Source organism: Pan troglodytes, chromosome 2 (genome assembly GCF_028858775.2).
Source record: "Pan troglodytes isolate AG18354 chromosome 2, NHGRI_mPanTro3-v2.0_pri, whole genome shotgun sequence".
In the NCBI taxonomy this organism is placed as follows: Eukaryota; Metazoa; Chordata; class Mammalia; order Primates; family Hominidae; genus Pan; species Pan troglodytes.
In genome coordinates this window covers 27,588,946-27,612,388 of record NC_086015.1, presented here as the reverse complement: position 1 = coordinate 27,612,388, position 23,443 = coordinate 27,588,946, and the positions used below count along the sequence as shown (strand labels likewise).

At 43.6% G+C, this 23,443-nt stretch overlaps 1 pseudogene; it reads left to right on the top strand.

The window, feature by feature from the left end:
• The first annotated feature begins 4,095 nt into the window (after positions 1 to 4,095).
• LOC112208767 (U6 spliceosomal RNA) lies at positions 4,096 to 4,194 on the top strand (annotated as a pseudogene).
• The last annotated feature ends 19,249 nt before the right edge of the window (positions 4,195 to 23,443 follow it).

Below are 23,443 nucleotides of genomic sequence, written 5' to 3'. Positions count from 1 at the left end.
AGTCTTTGCCCATGCCTATGTCCTGAATGGTATTGCCTAGGTTTTCTTCTAGGGTTTTTATGGTTTAAGTCTTTAATCCATCTTGAGTTAATTTTTGTATAAGGAAGGGGTCCAGTTTCAGTTTTCTGCATATGGCTAGCCAGTTTTCACAACACTATTTATTATATAGGGAATCCTTTCCCCATTGCTTGTTTTTGTCAGGTTTGTCAAAGATCAGATTGTTATAGATGTGTGGTGTTATTTCTGAGGCCTCTGTTCTGTTCCATTGATCTATATATCTGTTTTGGTAACAGTACTGTGCTGTTTTGGTTACTGTATCCTCGTAGTGTAGTTTGAAGTCAGGTAGCGTGATGCCTCCAGCTTTGCTCTTTTTGCTTAGGGTTGTCTTGGCTATGTGGGCTCTTTTTTGGTTGCATATGAAATTTAAAGTAGTTTTTTCTAATTCTGTGAAGAAAGTTAATAGTAGCTTGATGGGGATAGACACATTCTATAAATCTATAAATTACTTTGGGCAATGTAGCCATTTTCATGATATTGATTCTTCCTATCCATGAGCATGGAATGTTTTTCCATTTGTTTGTGTCCTCTCTTGTTTCTTTGAGCAGTGGTTTGTAGTTCTCCTTGAAGAGGCCAGAACCAGCTTCTTTGAACCAGCTTCCTGAAAAACAGGAAGTTCTCAAGGCCGACTTCCTGGAGATGGAAGCTGAGACTACAGATTGTAAAAGCCTTGGCCTCAGGGGACCATCTCCAGGTTCTGCAAGGGGCTTCTTCAAACCTGTGTGTGTGGAGTCATTTTGTGCTGAGGAGCAGCTCCTTCCTGGCCCTGCACCTTCAAGCTCTCCCTGGGATGCTACAACATAAGGGGCACACGTTCTAGACACATGTTTATTTCTCTTTTGCATCCTGTCTTCATCCCCTCAGAAGGTCTGTCTTGAGTTCCTATAACACTGTGACTCGCTCAAGCCAGACTCTGCCAAAACCAAGATACCCACTTACCTGAGTGGAAGAGGTGTTACTGAAACACCATGGGTTCCATCTGGGTCCCATCACTCACCACATAGAGAGCCAATCACTGAGAAAACGAGTATCACCAGGGAAGAAGGCTTTTTATTCAGGTGACGTTATCCTGGAGAATGGGAGATAAGTCTCAAATCCATCTCCTCAATGGACTAAAATTGGGGGTTTATGTAGCTGAGAAGGAATGGAATTGTGTGTGGGAAAACAGGAACTAGGGAAGGGTAAGGAAAATGAATAAAGTGACTGGTGTCTTACTGGCTGGATGCAGTGATCTGGTGAATTTCAGTCCTTTGCCTAAGGGTCAGTTTCCTGAAGAAGGAACCCAGATGAGACAAATAAGTTTCAAGTTTTAAGATGCGGGTGTCAATGTCTATGTTTATTCAAGAAAATCATAAAGGTCAGGCATGATGCCTCGCACCTGTAATCCCAGCACTTTGGGAGGCTGAGGCAGGTGGATTGCTTGAGGTCAGGAATTTGAGGCCAGCCTGGGCAACATGGTGAAACCTCATCTCTACAAAAAATACAAAAATTAGCCAAGTGTGGTGGTGCATGCCACCACATGTGTGGTCCTAGCTACTCAAGAGGCTAAGGTCAGAGGATCACCTGAGCCTGGGGAGGTTGAGGCTGCAGGGAGCTGTGATCGCACTTCAGCCTGGGCAACAGTGAGAACCTGTCTTAAAAAACAAAAAATATAATTTACAAATTTAATTCCCAGGCATATCATATTTGACTTGTATAGGAAAATAAAGATCCTGTTGCATCTTGAACATGATCTAGAAAAAATGTTTATACTGGTAGGAGGATCACTTGAGCCCAGGAAGTTGAGGCTGCAGTGAGCCGTGATCACTCCACTGAACCCTAGCCTAGGCAACAGGTTCATTAAAAACAAAAAACAGGCCAGGCACAGTGGCTCATGCCTGTAATTCCAGCACTTTGGGAGGCTGAGGCAGGTGGATCACATGAGGCCAGGAGTTTGAGACCAGTTAGGCCAACATGATGAAATCCTGCCTCTACTAAGAACACAAAAATTAGCCAGGTGTGGTGGCAGGTGCCTGTAATCCCAGCTACTTGGGTGGCTGAGGCATGAGAATTGCTTGAACCCAGGAGGTGGAGGTTGCAGTGAGCTGAGATTGCACCACTGTACTCCAGCCTGGGCGACAGAGTGAGACCCAGTCTCAAAAACAAAACAAGACAAAAAACAAACAAACAAAAAACCCAATAAATATCAGTTATATGGGACGATAGGGCTGGATTCAGAGGGGAGCCCAGTTTTCAACTCTTCTTTGAAATTCCTGCTTCCTCAAAAGGCCATTGAGCTCTGAAAGATTTGGGACTAAAGACCTATCTCAGGAATCTTCCCCTGAGCTAAAGGCCACTTGAGTTGGGGCCATTACTTACCTTGGTTGGATGGGGGTAGCAATGCTTGATGCACATGGGAGAGTCTTAACATGCCTCTTACGGAGGAGATGGACACTGGTGCAGGGTTGGCACTCTGGTGCTGCATATGTTGCCAAGAGCCTGTCTGCGCCTACCGGGCCAAGTAGCATGAGTGATGCCCCCACAGCTCCTCCCTGTGGACTTAGGAAGGTGCCCCTACTCTTGCACAAAGCCACTTAGGGCAAATCTGCAAAGCATATTTTGCATGTCGAAGCATAGGTCTATTTGGATTATCCTTCTTCTATTTTCTCCTGACAGCTTCCTTTCCAAGAAATCAAGAAAGAAAACAAAAGCTAGCCAGGGGTGGTGGCTCATGCCTGTGATCCCAGCACTTTGGGAGGCCGAGGCAGGTGGATCATGAGGTCAGGAGTTCGAGACCAGCCTGACCAACATAGTGAACCCCCCATCTCTACTAAAAATACAAAAAATTAGCTGGGCGTGGTGGTGGGCACCTGTAATCCCAGCTTCACACGAGGCTGAGGCAGGAAAATCGCTTGAACCTGGGAGGTGGAGGTTGCAGCGAGCCGAGATCGTGCCACTGCACACCAGTCCAGGCAACAGTGCAAGACTTCATCTCAAAAAAAAAAAAAAAAAAAAAATTAGTCAGGTTTGGTGGGGGGTGCCTGTAATCCCAGCTACTCGGGAGGCTGAGGCAAGAGAATCACTTGAACCTAGGAGGCAGAGGTTTCAGTGAGCCAAGATTGTGTCACTGTACTCCAGCCTGAGTGACAGAGTGAGACTCCATCTCAAAGAAAAAAAAAGAAGCTGAAAACATTTATTTAAAAAAAGGAAGAAGGAAATTGCAGAATATGCAACAATTAAGTAGTAGGCATTTGGTCTTCTGGAGAAAAATATTACAACCTATTTGCAAACCTTTGTTGATGATCTGAGTGGTCACTCTCTTGATACCATGAGATACCACTTCACACTCACTAGGATGGCTACAGTCAAAATCACAATGGTTGGCAAGGATGTGAAGAAACTGGAAACTTCAGAAGTCATTGCTGGTGGAAATGTAAAATGGCGTAGCCACTATGGGAAACAGTTCGGAAGTTCCTCAGTTAAACATAGTTACCACAGGACCAGCAAGTCTACTCCTAGGGTATATACCTAAGAGAATTGAAAACATATGTCCACACAGAACTTGTACATGAATATTCATAGCAGCATTATTCATATTAGCACTAAAGTAGAAGCAACTCAAATGTCCATCAATTGATGAATGAATAAATAAAATGTGGCATATCCTACAATGGAATATTATTCAGCATAAAAAGGAATGAAGTATCAATACATGCTACAACATGAATGGACCTTAAAAACATGCTAAGTGAAATAAACCAGACCTAAAAAATTATATGATTCCATCTGTATGAAATTTCCAGAATAGGCAAACGCATAGAGGCAGAAAATAGATTAGTGGTTGCCAGGAGCTGAGGCCAGGAGATGGGAAGTGAGAGCTAATGGGCATGGAGTTTCTTTTGGGGGTTATGAAATGCTCTGGGAGAAGATACTGATGATGGTTGTATGGCTTCATGTATGTACTAAAAACCACTGAAATGTACACTTCACTGAGGTGAATTTTATGGTATGTAAATTACATCTCAATTTTGAAAGCCTCTTCACTAAGAACACAAGAGCCTGCTCCTGTAGCACATATACTAAAATTGGAATGATAAGGAGATTAGCATGGTCCCTGCACAAAGATGACACACAATTCGTGCAGCAGTCCATGTTCATAAAAAGAACACATTTGCACTCCAACTTACACATCCCCTGATCATCTTTGATTCTATTAATTTTTTTTCCCCTCTGGTAAAACCCCCAAGAGGGAAAATGCTCCCCTTTTCTAAATTGCTCACTAGAGTGACTAGAATGGTGTCTAATAAATTCTTTTTTTATAATGAAAATGCAATAATTATTTTATATTTAGGGCATTTGTTGAAGAGGGGGATTGTTACACGATCATGTTCCTGTCTTAAAGAGGGATTTAAACAGTTCCTCTGATCTTTTAAATATTCAAAAAGATTATTTTTGAAACTGCTGTTTAAATGGAGAAAGTAGGATTTAAGAAGGTGCAGCTTCAAAGCTGGAATTCATAGAGCCATAGAGAGTTTATAAAGCAGTATCACATAATAAAATTAAAGTGGTCCTACCAATTATAAGGGCATTCTTTTGTGACTAAAAGCATTTCTTATGGTGTTCAAACATATCTTAGTATACTAAAGAGAAACGGAAATATTTTACGCATAGACTTTATTTTATGGGAATGATAGTGCCTTCTGGGTCTTACTTCACTGGGATTTTTAAAAATCAAGGAAATATATATGAACGTGTTTTGTTCCCTCTGAAGAAATGTGGCATATAAATCCAAAACATTGTTATCTTAATTCAATAAAACTTTATGGAAATGATATAAAAGCACCTGGTGAATTCTAGTTTATGCTCTAATTACCTACACAAAACATTTTTCACTCACTCCATAAAAGGGTTATAGCCCATTTTTTTTTATTTATGCGAGCTTGAAATGAAACTCACTTCCCAGTAAGGAGGTGATTCGCTGTCAAATCATGGGAGAAAGATTGTTTGACGATGAAAGTTGATAGTCACATCCACGTGTTCCTACCCCGCCTCACCACACCACACTCTGGAGCAAACAACTCCTTTTTCTTTTTTTTATTCTAAACTGCGCTTGAGAAGTCTTATTTATACAATTTTACGCAAGCTAAGGGGAGCACATTGCGTTCTAGTCTTCTTTTTTTCTCCCCCTCTCTCTCCTTTTTCACAGAACCTAATTATTGGACACATGGCTCTTTTAAAACAATCAAGAACAGGAAGGCATGTCCTCTCTGCCGTTCCCTCTGGCTCTGAGGAAAGGCAGCCCGTTCAGGGTTCAGGGCCCGGGAATTTTTTTCTGAGCAATAACCAGCTTGAAGTGTCTCTGCCAATGGAGTCCTCTGGGGCTGAGTTATCGGAAGCCCCAGAGATGCTCGTTCTCTGCAGGACATGGAAGTCTACCCTGACCAGAGAAGGGGTGAGACCTTTCGCTAGGGTCCTTTCACCTGCTCCACGTAGACCCCCCACCAGAAGTCTGCACCCCTCCCGCCCCCTTTTGCCTCGGCAGGAAGTTTCACACTCGCTTGTCTGGCCCTGAAACAAGCTTCCTCTTTCTCAGATGCAAGGCCACCTACTCGCTCTGGAATTCCTTCACAGACTAACCAGGCCCTTCTTGAGCAGGCCCCCAAAAGAAAAATGATTAATGTGGCTGATATGTATATTGCAGACTGTCCGTCAACAGAAGTGGAAAAAAAACACCTTTGGGGGCTGTCCCTAGGCTTAGGCACTACAGCGAGTTCCCAGCTTCAAAGGAGCTTTATCTAAAAGCCATTTTTCTCTGGAGCTGAGAGGAGCAGGGAGAGCGGGCAGCCGGCCAGCCACAGCTGGAGAGAGGACTCTAAAGGCCTGTTGAGCACCAGCTCCTTTGCTGGGTTGCCGGCTCTGGTTTTATTTTGGCCGTGTCAAATTCTGGCTTGAGTTTGTACTGATGTTGCCAGCTCATTCGTTATGCCCATAAAATAATAATGCCAGCAATAACAACAATGAATAATAATAACACAGCAGACCCCGTTTACTCAGCACTCACCATGTGCCCGATGCTGGGCTACATATTTAACCTAAATTTTCTCATTTAATCCTTACAAACTCCTAGAGGTTTAATGACCTTCCTAAACCCAAGTCAGCCATGAAATTCTGTCTGAATCCAAAGCCCATTGAGTACTCTGCTCTTCTATATATGGCCTGGGCTGTAGTTTCAAATCCCCAGAAGATGGAACTTTTAAAAGGCTGTTACCCCCCCAGGCCCTGGAGGCTGGGAGGTCACCGAGGGGCTGTCATTTTTAGGAAGGTCCTATCCACAGAGAGATGGCCAAGCAATGTGCCCACCTCTTTAAGTTAAAGGCTAAGGGAAACGTCACACTCTCAAATATTAGAAGGAAAATTATAAAATTGGTGAATATCAGAGTAAAGCAAAATTTGCCTTTCATATAGTAGACACTCAAAATCATTCTATGAAGTAGAACCCTCTAATTTTTTTTCTCCTAGACTTACCTCTTTTGTGCTTAGTAGGCCCTTTTGATGTCTGTGTAGGGGAGGTATTGCCCAAGCTTATTTTCTTTGTGACATCTTGAGTTCTTGAGCCATAGATTTTTAGGCCATGTAAAATGTAGGTGGAAACACAATTTCTCCCTTAACTTCTTTTTCTCTATTATCCTGATATTTAAAACATTCGTTGATTATGTTTTTTTTTTTTTTGAGATGAAGTCTTGCTCTGTCTCCCAGGCCGGAGTGCAGTGGCGCAATCTCGGCTCACTGCAACCTCCGCTTCCTGGGTTCAAGTGATTCTCCTGCCTCAGCCTCCCAAGTAGCTGGGATTACAGGCGTGTGCCACCAAGCCCGGCTACTTTTTTTGTATTTTTAGTAGAGATGGAGTTTCACCGTGGTAGCCAGGATGGTCTCTATCTCCTGACCTCGTGATCCACTTGCCTCAACCTCCCAAAGTGCTGGGATTACAGGCGTGAGCCACTGCGCCCAGCCGATTAAGCTATTTTTGAACTTATCATAGTAATGTGAACCACAAATTAGCATATTTTTCCAGGGCTGGAACATTTATTGAGGTTTCAGAACCTAAACATTTCCCAAGAAAACCTGCAAATTAGTATTAGCAGAGTCCATAAATTGTTTTTAGAAACAGGTACTAAATAAATCCTAAATATATAAAGAATAGAAACGAAAACAAGACAACCTATCAGAGTTTATTTTAAATGTAATCCAGATAGAAGATTTCCACTCGGGCGTTTGAGCAGCACACCCTGGCTTCTAGGCCGAGTGCACCCCTGCGGTCAGCCACAATCCCCTTGGCTCCGTTGCTTAGTCAAGGAGCAAAATCAATGGCCTGTCCTTTCCTCTTCCCCCATTCCAGCCCTGTCCCCCAAGTCTCTCCATGCAAAGAATCCTTTGTAGTTGTACCTAATTTTCCTTCAGGCCTTGTAACTCTTTATTTTATTTCTTTGGTGACACCTGTTTTACTCTAGTGGGGTGAGCAGGCACAGGTAATAATGTGGATAATTCAGAACAAGCTGCTGCATGGATTCTGGTAGAGGCACAGAACAGGGATGGTGCCTCAGCTGGCCTGTTGGCCCCCCAGGACAACCAGGGAGGCTTGTGCCCGTCCAGCTCTTGTGGGATAATCCCCAGCTCGAAACCGCCACATAGTCTTAAGACGGCTCCTGGAATCCACCCGGCCCGGAGCTCTTCACAACAGGGCTAAGTTACTTCCCACCCTTGCCACCCATATCCTCCACCTCCACCTGCTGTGCCCTCGGATGTGTCTCCAGGCCTTTGCTGAGCTCTCTCTTCTTCCTAAAAGCCCTTCCTTCCTGACGTGGCCAGAATCCTAAGCAGCTTTCCAGGCTGAAAGACAGCTTCCCTCATGGGCTTCCTCACTTCTCCGCAGCCATAATGAAACCTCTTCCGCTTCCCTTTCTCCCTTCCTCCCTTCCTCCTTCCCTTCTTCCTTAATATTTTATTATGGGAAACTTCAAACATATTCAAAAGTAGACAAAATAATGCAATGAAATTTTGTGTTCCTCTTGCCCAGGTTCAACAATATGAATGCATGCCCAGCGAGGTTTCACCTGTTCCCATTGGATCATTTTGAAGCAAATCCCAAATTTCATCATTTCATCCACAAGTGTTTCAGAATGTATTTCTAAGAATTCTTTAAAAAACACTTAACACAATGCAATTATCATACCAAATACAACAATTCCTTAACATCATTACATTTCCCCAACTGTCTAAGAATTTTTTTTTAATACTTTGTTTAAATGAGAATCCAAGTAAGGTCTACGCGTGGCAAATGACGGATTGGTTTCTCAAGCTGCTTTGAATTTATGGCGCCCCACCTGCCTCTCCCTAATTTCACTGTTGAAGATCCAAGGTCCCTTGTCCTGCAGAGCCCCCAGAGTCTGGACTTTGCTGAGGGAGTCCTAGTGTTTCCCTTTGATGGTCCCTCTGCTTTGGCATCTGGAGCCCTTGGAGTCACTGGGAGGGCCTCTGGGGACTTGCCTAGGAGGCAGGGTCCTTGAGGCGAGGTCCTTCCCCCTGGGTCCCTCAGGAAATGTCCTTTGAAGTCTGTGGCAGGTGTGACTTAGGATCCTGAACCTCCAGAATCCAGAAGTGTCCCTGCCTGGGGCCCGCACCTCAACTCCCACAAATTGGGGCAGAAACTTTTCAGCCTCTGCCAAGACAGACCCTTGTCAGGCCCCTGAGCTCCAGCCAGGAGCCGATTCCGTGTGGAAACTGAGCGAAAGTTAAGTGCCTGGACTACCCGGATTCTGGCCTTGCCTGGCCTTCCTCAGTGTAGCTGATGCCCAGGTTGCCACAGGGCAGGCGGAGTTCCAGATCCGCCCCTCCTTCTTTAAGCCAAAGCCCGTGAGAGGAAATTGCCATTTCTGAGCATCTTAGACTTTCTCTCCTCCCCCTTTCCTTCTTACCTCTGTGTGGGTCTCCTTTCCATTTGCACTGCATTTACTTAAGTAAATACCCAATTTATATGCCACAGGAGTGACAAAAGGACTTAAAACAATTCAAGAGAACTGCCATGGTGCAAAATCCCATTTTTGAAAGTCAGAAGTCTGATACCACCTATCCCTGTTTAACCACCCAATTCATTCCTGAAATTCTTGCTGTTAAGGACAAAGTCATTTAATGAAAGAAATTTTTCCCATTAATTTTAATGGAAAAAAATTATGAGGCATTGTCCTCCAAACCAAGATACTCAGATAATTTTCACAGGTAGGAAACTCTATCCATTGAACAATAAAAGTAAGTAATGCAAGTAATAAACAACAACACAAAGGTAGAGGAATCTAGTTTGTACATAAAGTGCAAGGTAATAAAGGTTTTTGGAACTCACCAAAGGAGCAAGAGTAGTTGAGGGAGGGCATCATTCTTTGGAAGGCTCATTCTTTCTTCATGTTTGCTTCACCCATTTTTCAACCTTTGGGCTGACAACTATTTTGCCTGCAAATGATGCTTTAAGCTATATACAGATTAACATTGCTAGAGAAAAATAAAGGCTGAGCGCAAGAGTGCTTGGCAGTGTGGGAATAGCACAAATGTACAAGAAACTGAGAGCTATGGAAGGTGCTGGCTCCTTCTCTCTCTCGCCGGGTTCACATTTGCAAGGCACACTGAGTCTGTGCAAACAAGGTGCACAGGTGCACAGTTCAGGTCTGTTTCATATGATATTCTTGGGCGAGACACTGTTATGTCAACTAAATTCTGAGTGTGGTTTTGCCTGCCTTGGATGTCAAAATATCACTGCTTCTAGCATATTTATTTAGTGTGCTTTTTGGATAAAAGGATATTGCACTGAAAAAAAAGCCATTGTCCAAAATGTGTTTCCAGAGCCGTTATGTTGAAGAGTTACTGCCACAGTCATTATGTGAGGAAAACCTGTGTGCCTTGGTCTTTCCCTGAGCTTTTCTTCTGCTGCGAGTCCCGATTTCCTCTCAGGTAAATACATGCTTCAGGTAGACTAGTATAAAGGTCAGGTTCTCAGAAAGCCAAATAAGAACGGCCCCTTGATACTTATATTACCAACATCATACTTATCTGCTTCTTACTCCTAAGTTCATAGTTCTTCAAATCACTGATGCATGCAACAACATGGATGAGTTCCAAAAACAAGCAGAGTGAAAGAAGCCAGACAACAGAACACACACTACATTTGTCTGAAATCTGGAGTAGGCAAGACAATCCAAGGAAACATAAACCAGAACGTGTTCCTTGTGGGTGGGAGTGGGGGACTGGTAAGAAAGAAGAATAAAGGAATTTTCTGGGATGAATGAAATGTTCTTCACCTTGCTTTGGGTGGTGGTTACACAGGTATCTGTAACTGTCAAAATTCACCAATCTCAACATCTAAGACCTATGCATTTTACTGTAAGTTGGTGCAAAAGTAATTGCGGTTTTTGCCACTGAAAGGAATGGCAAAAAGTCAACTTTTGATGCCGTTAAAAGTAATGGCAAAACCCACAACTACTTTTGCATCGACCTAATTAATTTGAATAGTGAAAACCGCAATTACTTTTGCACCAATCTAATATGTGTAAGAAGTTTAAAATAAATTAAAAAAAAGAATTCAAGAGTCTCTTAACATGGTTATTAAATGTGTGCCTGAATAAACTTTATAGGCTTTGAGGTGGGAAGGCTCAGGTGTGAATTCCAGTTTCATGACTCCCTGCTGTAGGATCTTGGGCAAGCTAATTGACTTCTTAGCCTCAGTTTTCTTTCTTTCTTTTTTCTTTTTCTTTCTTTTTTTTTTTTTGAGACAGAGTCTCGCTCTGTCGCCCAGCCTGGAGTGCAGTGGCATGATCTCGGCTCACTGCAACCTCCACCTCCTGGGTTCAAGTGATTCTCCTGCCTCAAACTCCCAAGTAGCTGGGACTACAGGTACGTGCCACGCCTGGCTAATTTTTTGAATTTTTAGTAGAGACAGAGTTTCACCGTGTTAGCCAGGATGGTCTTGATCTCCTGACCTCATGATTTGCCCGCCTCGGTCTCCCAAAGTGCTGGGATAACAGGCATGAGCCACTGCGCCCGGCAGCCTCAGTTTTCTTATCAATAAACCAGTGGTGAAAACAGTAAGTAGCTCATAAGGGGCTGTGCACATTAAATAGGCTAATGCCCACAGAGCTCTTAATAAGTGACAAATAAGTATCATGTTCCTCATCTCCCCTGAGTACTTTCAAGGGTACTCGTTGAAGTCCCCGCATCCACCTCCTGTTGTCACTATTCACACTTTCCCATGGCCTCCCCTCCAGTCTGTCCCATCTTTCTCAGACGCTGTCCCTGCCCCCTGATCCCCTGGCCTCAGTTCCATCAGCCCTGGCACAGAGTGCCCTTCTAGTCTCTTTATCTCCCCTCTTGCCAAACATCTTTGGTGCTTTCCCAGCGGGTTCCTCTGCCAGCAGGTTCTGTTGCCTGCCATCCAGCCTCCCGCAGAACTGTTGCATACAGAGCCTTCCTCCTGGTATCCAGGCTTCACCTGGTTTCCTTCCATTCACACTAACAGGGAATTCTCATGCCTCCAGCACACGCCTGGCCTTGTCCAGCCCTGCGTCTTTGTTCACAGTAGCCTTTTTACCTGAAATAGACTCTTCCATTGCTTTCACGTCTCAAGGACCCAGGAAGGCTTCCCTGATCCCAACCCAGCCTGCAGCAGCATCTCTTCCCCGTCAGCATGCTGTACCTTTTTATGCAATTCAACACTACTTTGTTCAGCACATGTACATCTTTGTTTGGTAGTTGTTTTTGACAGTGTTATCTTCATATAGTAAAGTAAGTGTTCCAAGAATGAAAGGCTTTTATACACTTTTGTATTCCCCTCATTGTCATGTACCTAGGAAGTCCTCAGCAGATATTTGGTGAATGGCTCTTATTGTCTTTACAATTTCAAAGCCCTTACATGTTAGCAATCTTCACATCACAGCAACACTTTGCAGAGCTAAGGGCAGATATGCAGATATTGTGATCTGCTTGTGACCAATGAGGAAGCCAAGTGCAGGCAGCGGGGAGGGTGTACAGAGCCACACACCTAGCATGAACCCAGGCCAGGCTTTCTAACTTCCTAACTTCTCCATATCACCCTGTAAGTCACGACATTGCCCTGGTGTCCAATGGTATTGCAGAGTGAGTAAGAGAGCACTGAGGTTAATGGCATCTAACAGTTACCACTGTCAAAAAAGACCATGTTACTTAGTCTGTTTGTGCTGCTTTAACAGAACACCATAGACTGGGTGACTTATAAGGAACAGAAATTTATTTCTCACAGTTCTGGTGGCTGGGAAGTCCAAAATCAAGACCCCAGGATTTGGTCTGGCAAGGCCCTTCTTGCTGTGTCCTCACATGGCAGAAGACAAAAGGGCCTTCATCCCATTAATAAGGGAGCCACCCTCACGGACTATTAATCTGTTAAAGGCCCCACCTCTTAATACTATCACATTGGCAACACCTACATTTTCTTTTCTTTCTTTTTTCTTTTTTTTTTGACATGGAGTCTTGCCCTGTCACCCAGGCTGGAGTGCAGTGGTGTGATCTCGGCTCACTGCAAGCTCTGCCATTCTCCTGCCTCAGCCTCCTGACAGCTGGGATTACATGTGCCTGCCACCACACCTGGCTAATTTTTTATATTTTTTTTAGTAGAGACAGGGTTTCACTGTGTTGGCCAGGATGGTCTCTATCTCCTGACCTCGTGATCCGCCCACCGCGGCCTCCCAAAGTGCTGGGATTACAGGTGTGAGCCACTGTGCCTGGCCGGCAATACCTAAATTTTTGAGGGGACACATTTAAACAACAGTAGTTATCAAATTGCACAGAGATTGATGGCAGTGGTTAGCTTACTTAAATGATTTTCTTTTCTTTCTGCTCCTTCCTGCACACTGATATTTAAATGATTTTAAAGAAGTGTTTAATTCTTGGTGCAGGGTCCTGGCAAAGTTAGGGATGAGGTAAAAAAGACTCTGAAGAACTCCAGCCTAAGCCTAACACCCTACTTATTGGAAAGGAGACTCCAAGAAAGCTTCCTTAGGTCGAGATAGTGAGTTCAGCCCTGAAGGTGCACAGTCCTCCAATCAAATAAGCCCGGAGTGGAGCAGCATCCTGACAGACCCTGAGTCACCTGCTTCCTCCAGCCAAGGATAGAAACACTCTCTCTAGTTGCTAAAGGTTGAGACAATGCTTGGTGGTTTGGAGATATTCCCAAACTTCTTCCCTAAGTTATTTCATCTGTGCATCTTTCTCTTGTTCCATTTTCCCAGGGCAACGCAAACCATCTATGTTAACATATTCATTTTCTAGGGCTGCCATAAAAAAGGCCACAACCTGGGAGGCTTAAATGTATTAAAACACATTGCCTCCCAGTTCTGGAAGCTAGAAGTCTGAGATCAAGGTGTCAACAGTGCCACATTCACTCTGTGGGTGCTAGGGATGGGTCTGTTGCAGGCCTCTCTCTGGCTCTGGGAGCTCCTAGGCTGTGGCAGCACAACTCCAGTCTTCACATGGCGTTCTCCCTGTGTGCACATCTGTGTCCAATCTTCCCTTTTACAAGGACATCAGTCATAACTGATTAGGAGCCCTGCCCAGTAGGTACCTACTCCAGTGTGACCTCATCTTAACTAATGACATCTGCAAACAACCCTGTTTCCAAATAAGCTCACATACTGAGATACAAGGAGTCAGGACTCAACATATGGACTTCAGGGGATGCAACTTGACCCATAGCAGTCAGTGTTTCTCAAACCTCAGTCATTTTTTAGACCACCTTTATAATTGTTCTCTTGAATAATATGAGACCTATACTATTAATTTGCCATTAGCTCTTTTTTTTTTTTACCTAATACCATAATACTGTATACCATGAACAGAAAACCAGTATCACATGGCATAAAGAAGTTGATGATAAACATAATACATAAAATACATTACAAACATAAATAATGTAATGTAATAAATATAAAAACATGACTATTAAAATAAGTGTTTTGGCCAGCCATGGTGGCTCACACCGGTAATCCCAGGACTTTGAGAGGCTGAGGTGGGTGGATTGCTTGAGCCCTGGAGTTTGAGACAAGCCTGGGCAACATGGCAAAACCTCGTCTCTGCAAAAAATACAAAAATTAGCCCGGGGTAGTGGTGCATGCATATAGCCCCAGCTACTTGGTCGGCTGAGGTAGGAGGATCACCTGAGCCTGGGATGTCGAGGCTACAGTGAGTACCACTGTACTCCAGCCTGGGCAACAGAGTGAGACCCTGTCTCAAAAAACAAAACAAAACAAAACAAAACAAAACATAAATAAATAAAATAACTGTTTGCCAATGTATTACTCCAAATCTTTTTCTTATCTCCTGTAGCTGAAAACTGCCTTTGGAAAATACATACTATATTTAATCTTGATGGGGTCTGAGGGGCATTTCTAGAAATTACATCAAAAGCCAAGAAGGCACTCTCAGCATGAGAATCTCAGGCCCTCATAGGGTGGAAACAGAGAAAGGCTGTGGTCCACTAGGGCTTGGGAGGGGAGGATGAGGTCTAATTACTCTACCGACACAGTACACAGATCAGAGGATCAGAGAGTGACCTTACAAATCACATTTCATACAAGAAAAAAGTGAGGCCCAGAGAGCTGAAGGCCAGACAGCACCAGGGCCCAGGCTGGAACCTGATCCCTGACTCCCACTCTCACATCAGTGAAGCGAACCCTGCGGTGCGGCAGCTGGATAGAGCTTCCTGCAGCAGATTAAAGATGAGGTTTGCACCGCACCCGGGTTCTGTCTTGTGGCTCATGACACACCTGGGTGTCGGCAAACTCTTGGTGATCAGGCATCTTTCTGAGCTAATTTTGGTTTATTCTTAGCAAAAGAGAAAGGCGCTAAGTTTAGCATAAAGATGGTGCTTCCAATTGTCCTCAAACTGTTTGCTAAAGAGAACTATGTTGTTTTCTGGTTGGTTACTTTTATTTTTTGAAAATATAGTAGTTGCACGTGGTTAAAATTCACATCATGCTAAAAGGTATGTGGTAAAAAGTTTTCTTCCCAGTTCTAACTCACAATACCCGAAATCCCCCCGCTGTAGGCCCACAATTCATCTGTCTTGCGTATCCTTCTAGAGCTGTGAAGGTGGAGTAGCAGCTTTAACACAGACACCAATGAAATATCTGAAACAAATGTCACCAGAATTATATCACTTCTGGGAACAACCCCTCAGTCTCCACGGATCCGGTGCTTCTACCCTACCCCCTACTTAACTCATTTTCTTTCTCGTCCTCTTTTAATTAAATTTTAGCCTTTTTAAGGTATTCCAGGTGAAGAATACTGGATAGGAATAGGGCAAGCAGCTGCAGCCACGCCCACTGGCTCATGAAGGAGAGTCTGGCTGCCCATACGAGGAGATCAATAAATCTTGTCAGAATAAGAATTTGGGAAAGGAGAGAGGTAGATAATAACATTTATTCAGCACCTACTATTTGACAGAAACTTTAAAATATAACCTCATAAAGTGGGTGTTTTCATTTCCAGTTTGTAGAAAGGAACCCAGGGGTGAGAGGTTATGGAACTGGCCTCAATCCCCGCTCGTCCGATTCCAAAGCCCATGCTCTCTTGTCTGTGCATCCTTTTGGGGACAGGAAATCTGCTGGAATTACTTCCACTTAAGGGAACAATTCACAGTATCAGACAGATTCAGTTCCTTACAGGATAGGCTTCATCTTTATCTTTGCGGTTCTTCTGCAACTGTACGTGGTTTAGGGATGCAATAAATGCATGCATATTGAGTGCCTGAGATCACCAAGGAAGAGAGAAGGAAAGAAGACACAGGATAGAAAACCAGGGAACAGAAACATTCAGAAGTGTGGAAGGTCACCTTTGGGGCACGTGAGATTCAAACCAGAGCCCAGGGAGAAGAGAAGTTCAGGAAGGAGGGTTAACAGCATGGGCTGCTATGGAGGCCTGAAGATCAGCTTCTAGAAGATGCTGTTGATGCTGATGATTGGCGATCTGTGAGTGGATTCAGTAAAGTGGCAGAAAGGAAGGCAGATTGTGTGTGTATGTGCATGTGTGTGTGCGTGTGTGAGAGAGACAGAGAGAGAGAAGAGCACTTAATGCCGATGTTCACCTCATGTCTTGTTTTCCGGCTACTGCAACTTGATGAGGTTACATTTACCAGGCCTTCATTCTGAAGCCCGGCATTTCTCCCAAGAGTGCCAGTTCCGTCTAATGAGAGCAACTCAAGTGAATCCACAGGAAAGAAAAAGGAAAGTGACATATTAATTTTATCCAGGCTGAAACACAACTGTACGCAAGGAATGTGCCTGTAATTCTGAATCATAAATCTATCAATGCCTTACTTTATGGAATAGAAATGTGCTCTGTCCAAATTGGCTGTGAAGTGAATAAACATTATTTTTCCACTGAATTCAGCTATAAAACGACTGGAAATCTTTCCATGGGGATTGGGAAAAAAAAAAAAAAAGAAAAGAAAAACAGAGAAACAAACCCACTGCCAGAAGGAAGAGAAGACACAGAGCTGACCATGGCCGGCTCCTGCAGGGCAGAGGTGACTCCGCGCTTTTCTGGGACCGATTTGTGTTGCCTTCTTCCAAATACCCTGATCTGTAAGGATTGCTCTAACTTCCTCCTGCTTTGTTTTTCCCTTCATAGGGAAATACGGGCTATTACACCCAGCGGAGCTGGCATACAATATTTTGCTTTGCCTGGGGTCCATTTGACACAATGCTGAATGTTCCTTAGGTTCAAGGGTTTTGGCTGCATAAACTCAGTAATTCCCTACTTCATCAGTTAGTAAATACACAATTATATATATCAAGTTTCCTCGGACTGGGAGGTGGCACAGCACTGTGCTTTTGCACATGGGGCTTCACAGCCACACAGACCTGGGTTTGAGACCCAGCTCTGCCACTTAGCAGCTACACAAGCTTGGCTCTATTAAAATCTCTGGGTTTCAGTTTCCACATTCATGTGATAGGGATAAGATACACCTCAGGGGATTACAGGAAGCATTAAATGAAATTACGTGTTTGTATACACACACACACACACACACACACACCTGTGTTTGTATGCATACACACCATGTGTTCGATGCTTTATACTGAATATTTACTGGGTACATATTCAGCAGGGGTAGTAATTGTGATGATGGTGGTGATAATAACAATACACACACAGAATCTTGTCCCAGTAGATTACCCTTTTATATTCTGCCACAGAGATCTATTTCCATTGCCCAAAGGCACACAATTTTCACAGCTTTCTAAAATCTCAAGCCTTCTACATTAATAGTACTAAAAGAATTTTTCCCCAATCAGAAGGGCAACATTTTTAAATCTACAGATAAGAAATGCTACCATATGCCTGAGAACCTCCGTCTTCCGCAAGTCACATCACCGCCCAAGAATGTACTGTCCAGGGTGTCTCATTACTTTGTTAGCCAAACAAAATGTGGCCAGAACTGTGGAATGTGTGTGCTGGCCCACGTGCACCTGTTTGTACATGTGATCACAACTAAGGGGATCTTTTTACAGAGTAATGGGAAGGTGTAAGGAAGGGTCTGGAACCCAGGGGGCCGAAATCCTGACACGGTCAGTCTTCCCAGCTGGGTAACCTGGGGCAAGTTATTTAACCTTTCTGTGGCAGTTTCCTCACTTGTAAACTGTGGGGTGATTATGCCTCTCTTACAGGGCTTCTCCTGGGGATTAGAGAAGGAGATGAATGTAAAGACCGTGGCACAGGCCAGCATGCTAGTGATTCTTCTCTTCCCCTTCTCAGGACACCCCGTATTGCCTTTACTGGTAATTCAGACTACAGAATTTCCTCAATTTTCAATACTCGTGGAGAAATACAGTGGCGCATATATCCAAATTGCATAAACTCAGTAGTTTTCAAAACCTGAGTCATGTGGAGAGTAATTCTTCTACTCAGAATGGCAGGAGACCTGTTCCAGTTACAGTAACTTGACTATGTTGTCAATAACGAAACTTTAAAGACTAATCACACAGTGAAATGTATTAATACCAGACAGCCCATTATTTCATCTGTAATTACTACCTTCCATCCTCCTTTTGCCTGTGGACCCCCATGACCGGGATGGATTTCAGGATCCATCACTTAATCAGTTCCTCCCAAGTTCCTTCATTAATTCAGTCCCTTAATTCTCTTATCTGGCTGTCTGCCTTCTCTTGTTTGTGTGCTGAATGAGCTGAAGGTTGCTGGACAAAGCCACACAACTTGGCTGACACTAGATTTAACTTCTTTTAGCTCATGAGCTCACACTCCTCGTGGACACTCAACCTTGGTTGGAAATCCTACCATGTTTCTATAAGGTCACTCTTCTCTTTCTGAGATGACTATTTCGTACTTTCTTCTCAACCTCCCACATTCCCTTCCTGCCTCCTAGAAGGTGATCTTGCTTTATTCTTTATTCAGAAAATAGAAACTGTTAGGGTGACTCTCTCATCTTTCCATTTCCAAACAAACAAGTCTCCCTGCATCTACACCAGCCCACAGGATCTTCCTTCCTGCAATGACAGAGGTTGCCCTTCCTACCAAAAGGCTTGTGACCCCAGTGCGTCCCTCCTTAGTGCTTTTCCACCTGTAATGTGTGTGTGAATTGCCTGGGGAGTTGTTAAAATGCAGAGTCTGATTCAGCAGGTCTGGGCCAGGGGCCCAAGATTCTGCATTTCTAACCAGCTCCCAGGTGATGTCAATGATCTGAGCAGCAAGTGTACATTCCCTTCCCTTCTTTCTCTTTTAGGTCATTTTTATCATCATAAGCAGGCTCTAGTAGCTTCCATTTTTAAAGCTCCTCCCTTGATCAAACATCTCTCTCAAACTACCACCCCAGTCCATCTCCTTTTATTTTATTTATTTTTTTGAGACGGAGTCTTGCTCTGTCGCCCAGGGTGGAGTGCAGTGATCTCGGCTCACTGCAACCTCCGCCTCCAGGGTTCAAGTGAGTCTCCTGCCTCAGCTTCCTGAATAGCTGGGATTACAGGCACCCGCCACCACGCCCGGCTAATTTTTGTACTTGTAGTAGAGACGGGGGTTTCACCAAGTTGGTCAGGCTGGTCTCAAACTCCTGACCTCGTGATCCACCTGCCTTGGCCTCCTAAAGTGCTGGGATTACAGGCGTGAGCCGCCGCGCCCGGCCCAGTCCATCTCCTGTTAAAACAATTCTTACTGAAACAATTTTCTACCCAGGCTGCTTCCACCATTCCAAATTTTACCTTTTTGCTATGTCTTTTTCTTCTGATTACAAAAGTAATGCACATTCACTTTTAAAAATCTAAACTTACCAAAATGTATCATACAGAAACGAGACTCTATCCTCCCTTAGGTAAGGCTTAGTTATTTTTTTTCACCTTAAACATTTTAATTTGGAAAAAAATTTACACATAGAGAAGTAAAGATGATACTATAACAAACATCTGTGTATTTGTCATATTTATTGGCTGCATATCTTTACTAAAAAATCAGAGATAAAATTGAAATATTTTCTATGTGCCTAACTAGTGTTGTTTCCTCCTCTCCCCCAAGGCCACCATCGTGAAGTTGGCATGTGCATTTGTTAGGCTCAGATCAGCTGCACAGATCAGAAACTCCAACACAGCAGTAGGTTAAAGAAGATAAAAACAGACTTCTCTTTCACAGGAAGGTCTGGGGTCTGGGTGGGATGAACAGGGTCCTTCGGTGCTCTGGTCTCAGGGGCCCAGGCTCCAGCTACCTTGCAGCTCCAACATCTTGTAGTCCAGGGCAGCAGCTCCAGGTCCTGCATTTCAGCAGCAGGTAGGAAGTTTAACTCTGGTATGGCTCTTACCTCTGCAGTTCTCCCTCATGAATTTTACTTTGCATACACTTCTGCTATTGACTTCATCAATAATTCCAGTTGCTTAATCTTCCCATAATTCCTCAGAATACTTCATCTACTGATGGTATTTTTTTTTTTCATTAATAGTATAGGTTTATCATTATTATTATTTGAGACAGAGTCTCACTGTGTTGCCCAGGCTGGAGTGCAGTGGTAGAATCTCGGCTCACTGCAACCTCTGCCTCCTGGATTCAAGTGATTCTCCTGCCTCAGCCTCCCGAGTAGCTGGGATTAGTGGTGCGCGCCACCACTTCTGGCTAATATTTGTATTTTTAGTAGAGATGGGGTTTCACCATATTGCCCCGGCTGGTCTTGAACTCCTGACCTCAGGTTATCCACTTGCCTCAGCCTTCCAATGTGCAGGTATATTATTATTATTGTTATTATTATTATTACTATTTTGAGATGGAGTCTCGCTCTGTCGTCCAGGCTAGAGTGCAGTGGCGCAATCTCGGCTCACTACAAGCTCCTCCTCCTGGGTTCACGCCATTCTCCTGCCTCAGCCTCCTGAGTAGCTGGGACTACAGGTGCCCTCCACCATGCCTGGCTAATTTTTTTTGCATTTTTAGTAGAGACGGGGTTTCACCGTGTTAGCCAGGATGGTCTCAATCTCTCGACCTCGTGATCCACCCGCCTCAGCCTCCCAAAGTGCTGGGATTATAGGCGTGATATTATTTTTAAAATAAGCACACTTAAAAACGTTTTAACATGTCATCTCAGGACATTTTGGGCAGGACAGATGGCGAGCCATGTGATTCACCTGCAAGGCTTGGTTCCGGTCTTCTTTGTCTTCTCATTCTACCCTTAATCTCCCCAAGTAATCTCATCGTCTCTCATAATTGCATTCCCCTTTATACTCTGATGATTCCCAGCTTCATAGCTACCATGCTGGGCCGTGTGCTCTCCTGAATATGAGGCTAGTATATCCAGTGACCCAACACTTCTACTTGGATGTATTCGAGGTACTTAAATCTCAACAGGTTCAAAACTGAACAACTTTGGTCTTGTTGCTCCATATTCTTGCCCTTGTTGACAAGGTCCTGATGGGCTCACCAGCACCACACCTACATTCCAGACCACAGGAAAGAATAAAGAGGGAGAGGAGGGTGGGCCGCTTCATTTTACGGACGAGATCTGCAAATTTACTCCCATCACTTCGGTTCACTTCTTTTGACCAGAATTTTGTTCCACGGCTATGCCTAGCTTGAAGTGTATTAGTTATTGCTGTGTAACAAATCACTGGCTTACTGGCTTAAGTCAATACCTTCTATTATTGCTCACAAATATAAGGATCAGGTGGACAGTTTATCTGGTCTTGGTTGGGCTGATGCAGCATCTGCTATCACCCACACAGTAGGTGGCTCTGATCTTGGCTGGGTTCCTGCATGTACTGGAGGATTGGTTGGTCTAGGATCGTCTCAGTTCTTCTCCACATGATCTCATACCTTCTAGTAGGCTAGCCTGGGGCTTACTCTCAAGGCATGGAAGGAATCCAAGAAAGTGGGGAAGTGTGTAAGACTTCTGGAGGCCAAGGCTGGAAACTGGCACAAGATAACTTCCAGAGTCTCCTGGTCAAAGCAAGTCACAAGGCCAGCCAAGTGGTGGGGAACAAAGACTCCACCTTTCCATGAAAGAAGCTGCAAAGGATGTAGATACTGGGAAGGATTGGGACCATTTTTTGTAATCAACCTATCACATGGTGGTTGGGGAATTTAGTTTCTAGTGGGGTGGCCACATGCCCTGCTGAAATTCCAATAGTTCTATTTATAATAAAAGCAAGAAAAGGAGAATGGATATTAGGGATAATTTATAGACTCTGCCTCAGAAGGAATCATAGTTCCCCATTCATCTTCCCTAAATAGAGGACACACTCTCAATCTCTTGCCATAAATAATAATAATAACACTCTGACAAAATTTCTATTCTTCTTAACTAGAAACCATTTCTGATTCTCCCTTTACTGTGCTGACCCAGCAACTTACCCTGTGACCTCTTAATCTACAAAAAAAAATCAAGTGCAAATTGCTTGCAAACATATTGGGGGTTTAATACATACAGTCTTTATTTTGTAGTACCTAGCAAGGTAGCATCTTTATGTCAATGTACTTTAAAAATATTCACTTTATAAAAATTTTGTTATATTAAAAAACAATTTTTATATAAACCTATTTTTTCTCTCTCCCATTAAAAATCTTTAAGCTATCCACGTAACAGAAATTAACTTGTAACCCCATAAATCTATAAAAAAATTCCAAGCAATAACTAAACATTACCACTGCCTCCAAATCCAGTAGCCCAAATCTGGACTGACAAGTACACCCTAGTATTTTACTACACCCATTAAGAACACATGGGAATTTGGGGATTCTTTAATACAGGCATATGTTTTACATTTAAGTAAAAATGCACAGTCATGCTTGAATTTAACATGATTTCCTCATAGATTGCTTAAAGTGAATGGGGTCTCTGGGGAATTAATAATGGCTTCTGGAGTTTCTCATCACAGGTTTCTAATAACTGACCACACACTGCTTTGATTTTCAAATCGCAGTACTTGAGGGCTGTTTGGTGGTGAGCATAAAGTCAGCTGTTGGTCTAAAGGAAAGAGAATAAAATTGTCAAAGTTCATGGTGGCAGCCATCGTCATCATGTATTTACCTGTTTGTCAGTAGTTTCAAGTTGGAGACCGAACAGACAACGAAGAATGTGATCACCTTACTTCTAGGCAATTTTAGCACAGCGGCAGGCTCACCAGCAGAGTGTGACTTCTCACTGCCCCTTTGTACAACTATGGATTAAGGAAAAGAATCTTGGTTGGTGTTTCTCAGCGTGCTCAGAGGCACCAATTGTAAAGCATCGGTTACTTTTCTGTTGCATAGCTTGACATGATTTCTCAGGAGGTCTCAATTTCCTGTAAACCAGGATGTGATTGTCATCCTGAACTCTAACCTCCTATCTAATTTTTAAAAAGATGGATGAGGGTCATGTTGAGGGGAAGGAGGGGATGCTGTGAGACAGGGGCTGGGAGTCACACAGCTCTAAAGGTTGCCAAGGTTAGTGGGTAAGGTTTCCTTCTGTAACCAGAAGTGAAAACTCTGACACTGGGCATTCTGGAATAATTGGGGTTGGCCCCCACTTTGACTGTATGGATTTATAAACAGATACAAGAGATCGGTGGTTACATCTCCCCCATTTTCCTGTGTGGGTCCCATGTTTAAAAATTCACACGTTCCTTTTGAGAAATCCTCTCAAAAAGCTTATTAGTCTTCAGACTACTCCTGTTCCTTCACAGAAAGACATACATACCTTAAGCCATGTTCAGAGATGTAAAGAAAGGCTGCAGTTGGTTTAAATCCCTCAGAGGCCTTCAGAAGCAGGAAATGAATGAAGAGGCCTAGGTGTGGAAGCCAGAGAGAGGGGCAGGGTTTTTCAGATAGAAGATCCCTTCTAAAGGCATCATTGTGCATCAAGGAAAACACTGTC